This window comes from Schistocerca americana, chromosome 6 (assembly GCF_021461395.2).
Source record: "Schistocerca americana isolate TAMUIC-IGC-003095 chromosome 6, iqSchAmer2.1, whole genome shotgun sequence".
In the NCBI taxonomy this organism is placed as follows: Eukaryota; Metazoa; Arthropoda; class Insecta; order Orthoptera; family Acrididae; genus Schistocerca; species Schistocerca americana.
Window position 1 is genome coordinate 458,744,930 of NC_060124.1, and position 10,196 is coordinate 458,755,125.

Here is a 10,196-nt window from a genome sequence, read left to right on the forward strand (position 1 = left end):
CCGGGTGATACGCCAGTATGGCGATGACGAATAAACGGTTCCAACGTGCGTTCACCGCGATGTCGCCAAACACTGGTAAGACCATCGTAATGCTGTAAAAAGAACCTGGATTCATACGAAAAAATTACGATTTGCCATTCGTGCACCCAGGTTCGTCGTTGAGTACACTATCGCAGGCGCACCTGTCTGTGATGCAGCGTCAAGGGTAACCGTATCCGAGCTGATAGTCCCCGCTGCTGCAAACGTCGTCGCACCGTTCGTGCAGATGGTTGTTGTCTTGCAAAAGTCCCCATCTGTTGACTCAGGGATCGAGACGTGACTGCACGATCCGTTACAGCCATGCGGATAAGATGCCTGTCATCTCGACTGCTAGTGATACGAGGCCATTGGGATCCAGCACGAAGTTCCGTATTACCCTCCTGAACCCACCGATTCCATATTTTGCTAACAGTCATTGGATCTCGACCAACTCGAGCAGCAATGTCACGATACGATAAACCGCAATCGCGATAGGCTACAATCCGACCTTTATCAGAGTCGGAAACGTGATGGTACGGATTTCTCCTCCCTACACGAGGCATCACAACAACGTTTCACCAGGCAACATCGATCAACTGCTGTTTGTGTACGAGACATCGATTGGAAACTTTCCTCATGTCAGCAAGTTGTAGGTGTCGCCACCGGCGCCAACCTTGTGTGAATGCTCTGAAAAGCTAATCATTTGCATATCACAGCATCTTCTTCCTGTAGGTTAAATTTCGCGTCTGTAACACGTCATCTTCATGATGGAGCAATTTTAATGGCCAGTAGTGTACATCTGTACTGTATTCATACGACATATTACAGCCTAAATATCTAAAATGTTGAATCTGCTGCAAAATTTTTTCGTCAAAAATAATCTTTGCTCTAATTAGGTGTTTGAAACTGAATGCCATGGTTATTGATATTGAGGAAGATATTTTAAAATTGTCTTCTTTAAAAATGTTGTGTAGTAGATAGATAGCTCTTTGACGATTATCGTCCGTGTTTTCGACAATCGCTAAATAATCAGCAAATGCTATCGGATTTGAAGTGGTTCTTCCTAAAATAATTTCAGGTAGCGCCTAATCCTTACATCTACGTAGGGTATCGTCCTTATAAATGCTAAAAAGCATTGTTATACTTCGTGATTAACAGCTATTTTTCACTCCATGTAATTGGGTAAATTGAGTTTTAAGCAGATGCCATTATATAAACTGTTTATAAACTTTACTATGTGTTGAGGGTAGCACCATTTACTCAATATATCTCTCAATTCGTATATGTCTACCTTATCGAGGGCCTTCTCTAGATACACAAATACCACATGGGTGGGGAAATTGTATTCCCTTTTTTTCTCAGTTAACTGTTACATTGTAAATACATTGTCAATACATTCACTAGTTTTTCGAAAACTATTCTGCTCTTCTTGCAAGAGTTACTTTACTAATGGCTGTAATCGGTTATTTAATATACTAGCATATAGCTTATAAAGCCACAAGTGGCCCAATGGTACCATCCGACCGCCGTGTCATCTTCAGATGAGGATGCGAATTGGAGGGGCGCGTGGTCAGCACAACGCTCTCCTGTTCGTTATGATGGTTTTCTTTGACCGGAGCCGCTACTGTTCGGTCGAATAGCTCCTCAATTAGCATGACGAGGCTGAGTGCACCCCAAAAAATGGCAACAGCGCACGGCGGACCCGGATGGTCTCCTATCCAAGTGCCGCCCACGCCCAACAGCGCTTAACTTCGGTGATCTGACGAGAACCGATGTATCCACTGCGGTAAGGCCGTTGCCCCATATAGCTTACAGGTTGAATTTAATATGCTTGGACCTCTGTAACTTGTGGGTTTATTTCTTTCCCCTATCTTAAATGTAGAAGAGACAGTGGCCATTAATCACGTGTCGGAGATCCTCCTTATAATTCATCAGGCAAATGAAATGAAATGAGCGTATGGCTTCAGAAGCCCGAAGTTCCAAGGCGGGAAGTTCGGCCACCAAGAGAAAGTTTTATTGAGTGCGACGCCACAATGGGCGACTTGCGCGTCGACAATGGGGATGAAATGATGATAAGGACAGCACAACATCCAGTCCCTGAGGGGAGAAAATCTCCCTGAGTAAAATTTCTCCGTTCTCGACGAATTCTATATTTATGCCCTTCGTTCACAGTGACCTTTTAGTCTTTCGTTTTATTACTACCTCCTTCTCTCTAAAGTAAGCAAGTCAATATTTTTTTTATTAATTCTCTGGCCAGATCTTCAGGATTAATAGAATTGTCGCTTTGGGATTAAACCAAACACTTCGCAATGCTCAATGTATTCGCCATCTGCTATCACATATATTCATGTACTGTCTCTTTTAGGTTTATTCGAATATTTCAATAATTTACAAGCGAAGTCTTGTCTCCCACATACGCCATGTTCCACCCGTATGTTTCTTGTTCTTGTTAAAGATTTTACAGAATTTCTAGAAAGTATCTAACATTGTCTAGCTTGATCCTCTTCCAGCAGTAGGTACGTTTACACGCTATTTGCTTATCTCGGAGGGCCTTTTCTGTTTCGTCGTACCATATTCCAAAACTTCTTTTTCGTTTCCAGGTTGTTTGTTTGCTCTATACTTCATGTGCTGCTCTCCCCTAAAAGTTCTTTTTCCCTTGCCATTTTTCTTTAGTATCCTCCATTGCATCTGTAAACTGACTAGAGCTGCTCATTTTCTATTATCTACCACATTGTCCATGATTGATCTAGAACTTCCCTTTACCTTAGAATATATCAGTTATCTTAAAGATCATAAGTGTACAGTTCTCACATCTTCTCGCCACTCTACAGTGGCATTCATCGCACAAGGCCAAAGTGTTACAAAAGTCACGTATTTTTCCCATAGAATGCCTGGTGTATGTGTGTGTGTGTGTGTTGGGGGGGGGGGGGGGGGGGTTGCGGGGTGGTAGGTGTGGGAGGGGGGGAGGATCGACATTGTCATCGCCGGATAACATTATAAAAAATATTGAACACGTATTTTTTCCGCTTATTAATCCGATGCATAGTTTTTGAGATATTTCGTCATCTCAAGATGAAAAAAACCCACCCTGTATAACAATCAAGTTACTAGTTTGGTTATAGGTACATAGTGCCCTTCAGCTTTCCTCGCTAGTCTTCTACCTCTGTGGAATATAAGTTATAGGGCTGTGGACATTCAAGGTGGTGGAATGCTTGAAATCGAACATCAGTTCAACAACTCGGTAACGCTACACTTTCGCTATTGCTAGTAGGGCCTTTTAGATTTGTAAAAGTCTGCGCCATTTGTGTAGTATCTATTTTGACGAAACCTCAGTGTTGTTCAAATTATATAGTTAGAATACAATGTTGGCCAATCGACTATTTCGTAATCTCCGAGATGAATGAATTAGCAATTACATATAGCCTACCAAACTCTACCGTCGCAGAATAATTATTTACACTGCTCACTTGTATATTTCATATTGAGATCGTGTATGTAAATTCTGAATGTGTTTTAGGTACACTGCGCCTAATCAGCTCGATTTAAACTGTGTGAAGTTAATAACTGCAGTCTGATTGCCCTATTGACGAACGATGCGTTGCGGTGTTATGGCTACTGTTTACACTGAAATTTTATTGTACACGTTTGCACGAATATGGACTGTGTGCGCTGAGGCGATTGCGTGAGTGAGCGTATCACTGTTTTCTCTTTCCAGGGCTTGATGTTTAAACAGCGTCTTGAATAATGCGTTACGTCCGGGTGTTGTGATAAGGACGTTGGGCTGAAATTTTGGTCTATGTGCGCAGTAATTTGTGCAATAGTTTTCTTGAAGTGATCATAAATTTCAACGGGAATCCGTGTTTCTATACCGCCCATAGGCAAGCAGAAGTTGCTGGTTGAAATGCACTGCGTTAAAAATAAAAGAGCTGTCTGGTTTAATCCTGTGGACAACTACATTTCTCAGAATGTGAAAGGGAGTTCACACAACGAGAGAAAATAGCTAAAAGACAGTATGACATCACAGGGTGTCAAGACAGCGTTTACCGAGCAAATATCGGTACAGGACCCTTCTCTGATAGATGTCAGGAGGGAAAGATAACCGCCTCAAATCATACACCTTCTCTTGCTAAGACACTGTTAAGAATTTTTGATCATAGTTTCAACATTTAGAAAATTCAGGAACGGACACCTAACGTCTGTGACATACCCTGGTGAACAAAATTTTCTATAAGAAACAAGGAGCCGTGAATGGCTATGAGGGCAGTTATTATTTTACAACGAAGTACCTGACCTCGGCAGTCTCATATGGACTGCTCACTCGTTGAGGGATCGTTAGCAGCTGGTGTGCCGGTTGCACAAATGAAACTCGGTTTAGCTTGTTTTAATTTGTATTTGCATTTGCCCTAAACCTCCAATCATAGATACCGAGTCACTTACAATAAATCCATTACATGTGGCGGCTTGGTGGTGTATTTGCTTAAGTTCTGTGCAGTTATTCCTGGAACTGTAACCACGCTCGTTTATGGAGACAACATTGTCAACACGTGTTAATATCCTGTTACGAACGAAAATGTATAACGGTCTTATCGCATCTGATGACTATGTCAATAGCACAGGACTACTTAAATAGCAAAATAGTTCTGCCACAGAAGGCTATGTTGAACTATCATCCCGAATCCCATAACGCCCGCATCTAGTGGTCGTGCGGTAGCGTTCTCGCTTCCCACGCCCGGGTTCCCGGGTTCGATTCCCGGCGGGGTCAGGGATTTTCTCTGCCTCGTGATGGCCGGGTGTTGTGTGCTGTCCTTAGGTTAGTTAGGTTTAAGTAGTTCTAAGTTCTAGGGGACTGATAACCATAGATGTTAAGTTCCATCGTGCTCAGAGCCATTCGAATCCCATAACGCACTTTTACCGTGGGATATCCAGATACTTTTTGCGATGAGGAGATTTGCGTTAAGAATAGAATTCCCTTCCCACAGAACACTAATATATTAGACCTACCATCATCTGTACCACAGATGGCTGCGAGTGGACTCAGCTCTGTTGTTTCTTACGCACTGCAAACTCGCCTGTTTTCTACAGTTGAAAAATATCTGGTGCCTTTAGATTAGTGCTAATTAATGACGTCTCCACGTACCAGTTGATTACAATTACTGATTATGTTACTGAACACTTTGGACAGTTGTCCATTCTCTGTTAGCAATGTGTACCATTCATTCAACTCTGGTTCGATGCAGAATCATTTTTCAGTTATCTCTAGAAAACTTGATTCCGATTCACATCGCTAGCAAACACAAGTTGCATCTTAAGCAAGGGAACGAAGTTCAGGAGATGGTTCGTGACACATAAGGTAACAGAAAGGTCACGCTAACATGTATCCGAAAGTGGGTAATGAGACTGCAATAACACATTTAATGCTGGTACATTACATTTCACGTTACGTGTCTTTAGTCTCATGCATGTTAATAAAGATGTTCAATGTGGTCGCCATAGGTGCACTGAAGGAGTTCTCATGTCTAATGAAGAATTACATCTTGTGTTTCGAATACATAGAGCCTAACAGCGTCACACAATTGATAAATACGCTTTTGGAGTTTATGAACGTTAGTAGGTGCTTCATCATACATCACAGTTTTCAGTTTCGCCAACAAATAAAACTTAAGGGAGCCAAAGTCTGGCGATATAGATGACTAGGGGCAAGCGATTCCTCGTTCTATTCAACTTTTGCGGGAAAGATATTGTTAACGTGTTGAAGAACAGTGAAACGGAAATGAGCTGATACATTCTCCTTCAGGAACGTTTCTTGTGGTATTAATAAAAGCCGGCCGCGATGGTCTAGTGGTTCTAGGCGCGCAGTCCGGAACCGCGGGACTGCTACGGTCGCAGGCTCGAATCCTGCCTCGGGCATGGATGTGTGTGATGTTCTTAGGTTAGCTAGGTTTAAGTAGTTCTAAGTTCTAGGGGACTGATGACCACAGGAGTTAAGTCCCATAGTGCTCAGAGCCATTTGAACCATTTTTTATTAATAAAGGCACGTATAAGTAGACAGGCGTTATTAATCCCAACAAGCTGTATAGGCAACGCTGCCGTGTGGAATATTCCATGCTTACAGTACACTGTCATAGAATGGGTTCCGGGGTTAGTTTCAATAGCGTGTAGAGCTTGTTGTTCCAATGCCTGTGTAAAAACACCCCTCGACTGCCCAGATTGTTCATCACTCTGAAATGACCCAAACTCATAAAACCTCGAAAAGGGGGTACAAATTTTATTCTGCGCCGCGGAAAGGTTCGACGCTCTAGTTGTGAATGTCTGAAGTTGTATTTCTGCCACAGCCAGACGCCAGCCCAGCCGATGTGTTAACCAAGTAAGTCACTGGACACTATTGTCGCATTATGGCGAAATTCTCCTGGCACATTTGAGTTTGCGACACTGGTTAAGGGCTGAGCGCATGGAACAGCTAAGATGGTGTGACGAAGAAAGAGTAATTGCTTTTGCTATCGAACAACTCACACGTTACAAAATTAACCAGATCTAGCAATCCATGCTTGTGACAGAGCGCGCCAGGAGAATCTGACACAACAAGTAATTGCAAGTGAACATACTTGTCCCGCACCAGGTGGACTATACGAGACGCGTAGCTATACAGGGTGGTCCATTGATGGTGACCGGGCCAAATATCTCACGAAATAAGCATCAAACGAAAAAACTACAAAGAACGAAACTCGCTATGATTGGCCCGCTAGATGGCGCTGCCATAGATCGAACGGATATCAACTGCGTTTTTTGAAATAGGAAACCCCATTTTTTATTACATATTCGTGTAGTACGTAAAGAAATATGAATGTCATAGTTAGACCACTTTTTTCGCTTTGTGACAGATGGCGCTGTAATAGTCACAAACGTATAAGTGCGGACGGTATTTGCTTCGTAATACATTACCCGTGTTAAAATGTACCGTTTACCAACTGCGTATCCCGCGTCCGGCCATCCTGATTTAGGTTTTCCCTGATTTCCCTAAATCGCTGCAGGCAAATGCCGGATGGTTCCTTTCAAAGGGCACAGCCGACTGCCTTCCCCGTCCTTCCCTAATCCTATGAGACCGATGACCTCGCTGTCTGGTCTCCTTCCCCAAAACAACCCAACCTCAACCAACTGCGTAAAAGGTCAGTATCGTGTTGATGTATGGTTATTGTGATCAAATTGCCCAACGGGCTTGTGATATGTATGCAGCTCAGTATCCTGGACGACATCATCCAAGTGTCCGTACCGTTAACAGGATACTTACGTTATTTAAAGAAACAGCAAGTGTTCTGCCATATGTGAAACGTCAGCCACGACCTGCAACAAATGATGATGCCCAAGTATGTGTTTTAGCTGCTGTCGCGGCTAATCCGCACATCAGTAGCAGACAAATTGCGCGAGAATCGGGAATCTCAAAAACGTCGGTGTTGAGAATGCTACATCTACATCGATTGCACCCGTACCATATTTCTATGCACCAGGAATTGCATGGCGACAACTTTGAACGTCGTGTACAGTTCTGCCACGTGGAACAAGAGAAATTACGGAACGATGACAGAATATTTGGACGCGTACTATTTAGCGACGAAGCGTCGTTCACCAACAGCGGTAACGTAAACCGGCATACTATGCTCTATTGGGCAACTGAAAATCCACGACGGCTGCGACAAGTGGAACATCAGCGACCTTGGCGGGTTAATGTATGGTGCGGCATTATGGGAGGAAGGATAATTGGCCCCCATTTTATCGATAGCAATCTAAATGGTGAAATTTATGCTGATTTCCTACGTAATGTTCTACCGATGTTACTACAAGATGTTTCACTTCATGACAGAATGGCGATGTACTTCCAACATGATAGACGTCCGGCACAGAGCTCGAGTGCGGTTGAAGCGGTATTGAATAGCATATTTCATGACAGGTGGATTGGTCGTCGAAGCTCCATACCATGGCCCGAATGGTTCGCCGGCGTGATCCAACGACAACGCCTGACAACATGCGTCAGCGCATTGTTAATGCATGTGCGAACAGTACGGAAGGCGAACTACTCGGTGTTGAGAGGACTGTCGTTACACGGATTGCCAAATGCATTGAGGCTGACGGACATCATTTTGTGCATTTATTGCATTAATGTGGTATTTACAGGTAATTACGCTGTAGCAGCATGCGTTCTCAGAAATGATAAGTTCACAAAGGTACATGTATCACATTGGCACAATCGAATAAAATGTTCGAACGTACCTACGCTCTGTATTTTAATTTTTAAAAACCTACCTGTTACCAACTGTTCGTGTAACATTGTGAGCCATGTGTTTGTCACTATTACAGCACCATCTATCACAAAGCGAAAAAAAGTGGTCCTCACACTTCTTTACGTACTACACGAATATGTAATAAAAAATGGGGGTTCCTATTTAAGAAACGCAGTTGATATCCGTTTGACCTATGCCAGTGCAATCTAGCGGGCCAACCATAGCGCCATCTGGTTTCCGCCTTCAAGCTAGACAAGTTTTGTTCTTTGTAGTTTTTTTCGTTTGACGCTTATTTCGTGAGATATTTGGCCCGGTCACGATCAGTGGACCACCCTGTATAATCGGGTCCAGGGCCTCAAAGCTTCCATTCGTTCCGCTATTCTGACTGTGTGTTGAATGGAAAGAATGACGGGCCTTTGAGTTTCAGAGAAACCGCGTCCCACCCTTGGGGATGAAGACCGGCTGACTACCTACCGCTGAATGACTCAGCGATGCGGGGAGCTTGTTTACAGTAAGAAACAGACCTCTGAGGAACTGTGGGCGATGGACTGCCAGCAGTGTACGATCCACCTGAGGGAGGCGAGCCCTCGCTGCCTTCCAGCTACCTAGATGTCACCGGCCATCCTCCTGCGGTCCATCACCGGATGGGGGACTGGAGCGTTGCTGATCGGCAACGGGCATCTGCTGTCGGATACTGTACACATGGGAACCACGAGGAAGTGCAGGGGCAAGTTACTGACAAGGCTGCAGGGGACATGGAGGACAGCGTTAGTTCTTCACCGCTGGTGACTGGCACTGCGTCATCTAGTGGTGAGTCGCTCGGGATAGCTGTAGTTGTCGCCCACGACCCGGGACAACGGACGTCGCCGCCGGATCGGTCAGTCAGCGTATTCCGCGATCTGCTGCGTTTGCAAGCTCACAATGCGGTCGTGAGGACGGCCGGATATCTTATAGGACTGCTTGAATAACGCCTGTCAATACAACCACTGAGAGATAAATCTTCCCGGGTTGACTGCCGAGTCAATGCGTACTTTTCTGGCAACGTTTCAGCCAGTTTCTTATTTCGCCTGAAGATGACAAGTAACAAGCTTGCTGAAACGTTGCCGGAAAACGACGCATGGACTCAGCTATCAACCCGAGAAGATTTTATCATCGAGATTCACCGAGAAAGTCTGCGTTCTCATATGACTGCCACTGTTCGACTGTTCGCTCTAGCGTAAATCTCCCCTTTGCCTTACCATTCCTCCAGCCCATTCAGACACACAGAGTTGGTTGGAGTTGCTTATCTGGGTTAGTGGCTTTGTAAATCCGTGCGCCATCCCGACCACTCCCTCACGCTTCACTGTAGAGAAAACAAACTCGGCTTCCTACTGGACTGAATAATGCTTCGATTAATGTGTAATAACAAAACCTGCAACACAGAGCCATCTCTGTTGACAAATATGCATTCATTAAATAAGGAACTAAATTATGTATTGTGTAATGTAATATTCGGCATTAGTTGTAGTATTGCAGACTCACAATCCATTGAGTGCATATGTTGGTACGAACTTTATTGTTGCCACGTTTCCTGCTAAGAAACACCTAACGTTTGTCCTGTTACTTAATATTCACCATGCTGGTATGAAATTGTCGATAAATTCTATCACTATGCCTTCGGTTGCAATATTCAGTTAGTAGTTTCTTTACAGGCAGCGTTATCAACTGATATTAGTCATTGGGCAGCATGAGACAATGCAACGACAACTATACTTGCTATGGAAAAGGTAAATACGTAAAACTGCATAATTAATATGCCAATGCGTTATGATCTATCACTGCTTTATATGCGTCGTAAAGGACTATATAATAAGTTAAGAGACATATTACAAGTAGTTTTCACAACTGGAGGATTGTACAGTTTCA

The 10,196-nt window shown here is 43.8% G+C and overlaps 1 pseudogene; it reads right to left on the reverse strand.

Moving 5' to 3' along the window:
- Positions 1–1,699: 1,699 nt before the first annotated feature.
- Positions 1,700–1,818, reverse strand: LOC124620459 (annotated as a pseudogene).
- Positions 1,819–10,196: the final 8,378 nt, after the last annotated feature.